We start from the raw sequence: 3,745 nt of genomic DNA on the forward strand, positions 1-3,745 counted from the left end.
GGTTATATAAACGACACCAACGTTTCGCCTCTTGTTAGGAAGCTTTATCAAGGTAACTAAAAGAATCTACTTTGATAAAACTTTCCAACAAGAGGCGAAACGTTGGCGTTGGTTCTAAAACCAATATAGACATTGTCACCCTCTTTTGTCTTGATTCTTTTGTTCACATTAGAACTTGGGGAAGGAATAACGCCACATTATTTCATTGTTGGTGTCATGGTACACGTTTGCACGCTTTGTTTTTTAAGTCGTAGTAGTTTTCACAACAAAACCGCCGTTTCCAAGAAGCGCTCCATAAAAAATTAAATAGAGAATCATATGGTAATTGTATGCAAGTTGGTTTTTATTTTTTTTTTTACACTTTTATTCAGTCAAGGTTAAAAAAAGTTCCGAAGTCCATATGATAAAATTTAATACAATTTATACGCGGCGTAGTCTAAAAGGTTTGGAATGTAGGTAATTTCTGGTCACACGAGCAAAACTCTTAATTGTATGCCAAATAAAAAAGTTATTATTAGGCACCTGTCAAGGTTATAAAGTGGATGATTTGGATTAAATCATTTTCGTGACCTACAAAGTTGAAAAAATCAACCCCCACGTACAAGTGTTATATTTGGATAAAATTCAACAATTTTGGCACTCATACTATCTCAACGAAGGTACTACTGCCAAGATGCTAAAATTAATCTGAATTAGCCATTCCTTTTGAAATTAAGAAGCTCCCTTTTTCTAATTTTAATGCTAACGTTAAAAAATGTATTAGCTATTCAAAATTTCAATAATTTAACTGATCACTTGGCATAAGTACAATTTGTAAGGAATAAAAATCCCTCCATTGCAAATTTGTCCTTCGAGTTGGGTAATTTAAGATAATCGTGGAAATGGGAACCCTTAGTAGGTAGTAGGAGTTTTCCGATTCTGTGGCTAGTTTTCCGCTGGGGGACGACGTCAAGTTTTTCTTCAATTTTAAACATTAATCAAAATCGATAAAGAATTAGCCAATTAGCCAGAACAGACTAATGTTGGCCAATTTTGACGTCTCCTGGCAAAAAAAATAGTAATGGAATCGAAAAATACTGCTTAAGAACATCCCTTCTATTCATTTCTGTAATTATTTCAAATAAATGGCTCATCTCGAAGGACAATGTTCCTTATTGTTATAAGTGAACTGTTTCGGCAATTACATACATGGTTTTTAGTGGTTTTTATTTAACTGATTCAAAATTTTTATATCGCGCCGTGTATTTACAACTATAATTGATTGTATATCATAAATATGAACAATGTGAATTAGATACAAACCTAAATATTTTATTTTAAAAGTTGCCACGTCTATATCACTTTCTGGAGTGTCCGGTATTTCGGCCTCCGTTTCTTTTGCCTTCTCCAGGGCCATTTCTTCTGACTGCAGTTCTGAAAAAAATAATGCACATTCACTTAATTATTATCTATATTTCAGTAGGCGCAAACATTAATCTATAACATATCCATGTCCGGTGGACTATTTTTGCCTTACCTGTATATACATATGTATATAGGTAAGGTAAAAACTGTACCGAACATGGAAGTTACACATTTCTTTGTCAACGTTTTCTCTTTTTATGTCGCATAACATGTGGAATATATATTTTGGTGAAAACATCACCTGTTTCTCTAAAAACTGTAGTTTAAACAAAGACTTCGATCTTTTTATTAATTATACGAAATGGCTAAAGGTTTTTGCACCAAATTACCCTATACCACGTCATATTTTTCAAAAGATGATGCCGGATGTAATATCCCTATGTTCGGCTCTAAATTCGGTTTTAGTGTACAAGTACATAATGTACCTTTATGTAATCGCAACTCAATCCACGTAACAATTAATTTTAAATCAGTTTTCGTTTTTTTTTTTGCACAACACCTTGGTAATAATGAAATAAAACATTATTAATTTAAAATTGCATAAGGTATACAAATGTATAACATCAATTATTACCAGGGTAATTAACTAATTACAAAATAATGTCTATATATATATAAATGTCTTTATTGGTTATAGAAACGACACCAACGTTTCGCCTCTTGTTAGGAAGCTTTATCAAGGTAACTAAAAGAATCTACTTTGATAAAACTTTCCAACAAAAGGCGAAACGTTGGCGTTGGTTCTAAAACCAATATAGACATTGTCACCCTCTTTTGTCTTGAATCTTTTGTTCACATTAGAACTTGGGGAAGGAATAACGCCACATTATTTCATTGTTGGTGTCATGGTACACGTTTGCACGCTTTGTTTTTTAAGTCGTAGTAGTTTTCACAACAAAACCGCCGTTTCCAAGAAGCGCTCCATTAAAAATTAAATAGAGAATCATATGGTAATTGTATGCAAGTTGGTTTTTATTTTTTTTTTACACTTTTATTCAGTCAAGGTTAAAAAAAGTTCCGAAGTCCACATGATAAAATTTAATACAATTTATACGCGGCGTAGTCTAAAAGGTTTGGAATGGTCGTGTGACCAGATATTTTAATTTCTGGTCACACGAGCAAAACTCTTAATTGTATGCCAAATAAAAAAGTTATTATTAGGCACCTGTCAAGGTTATAAAGTGGATGATTTGGATTAAATCATTTTCGTGACCTACAAAGTTGAAAAAATCAACCCCCACGTACAAGTGTTATATTTGGATAAAATTCAACAATTTTGGCACTCATACTATCTCAACGAAGGTACTACTGCCAAGATGCTAAAATTAATCTGAATTAGCCATTCCTTTTGCAATTAAGAAGCTCCCTTTTTCTAATTTTAATGCTAACGTTAAAAAATGTATTAGCTATTCAAAATTTCAATAATTTAACTGATCACTTGGCATAAGTACAATTTGTAAGGAATAAAAATCCCTCCATTGCAAATTTGTCCTTCGAGTTGGGTAATTTAAGATAATCGTGGAAATGGGAACCCTTAGTAGGTAGTAGGAGTTTTCCGATTCTGTGGCTAGTTTTCCGCTGGGGGACGACGTCAAGTTTTTCTTCAATTTTAAACATTAATCAAAATCGATAAAGAATTAGCCAATTAGCCAGAACAGACTAATGTTGGCCAATTTTGACGTCTCCTGGCAAAAAAAATAGTAATGGAATCGAAAAATACTGCTTAAGAACATCCCTTCTATTCATTTCTGTAATTATTTCAAATAAATGGCTCATCTCGAAGGACAATGTTCCTTATTGTTATAAGTGAACTGTTTCGGCAATTACATACATGGTTTTTAGTGGTTTTTATTTAACTGATTCAAAATTTTTATATCGCGCCGTGTATTTACAACTATAATTGATTGTATATCATAAATATGAACAATGTGAATTAGATACAAACCTAAATATTTTATTTTAAAAGTTGCCACGTCTATATCACTTTCTGGAGTGTCCGGTATTTCGGCCTCTGTTTCTTTCGCCTTCTCCAGGGCCATTTCTTCTGACTGCAGTTCTGAAAAAAATAATGCACATTCACTTAATGATTATCTATATTTCAGTAGGCACAGACAGGGGCGGCCTTAGTCATTGGAAGGTTCCGGGAGGGTAAATTTTTGCAAGGCCCTCGTCTTTGTGGAATTAATTTTAATGATGATACTTGAAAAATGCAGTGATTCATAAATAAGTTTACAATTTTAAAATTGTTTATCGAAAATTAAAAAAAATTGATAAAGACAAAGATAGCAAATTTGCGGCCTCTTTTAAGACTATTAAGAAATTCAAATAAACATTAGTAGTA

The sequence above is a fragment of the Agrilus planipennis genome, unplaced genomic scaffold (assembly GCF_000699045.2).
Source record: "Agrilus planipennis isolate EAB-ADULT unplaced genomic scaffold, Apla_2.0 scaffold5, whole genome shotgun sequence".
NCBI classification, from domain to species: domain Eukaryota; kingdom Metazoa; phylum Arthropoda; class Insecta; order Coleoptera; family Buprestidae; genus Agrilus; species Agrilus planipennis.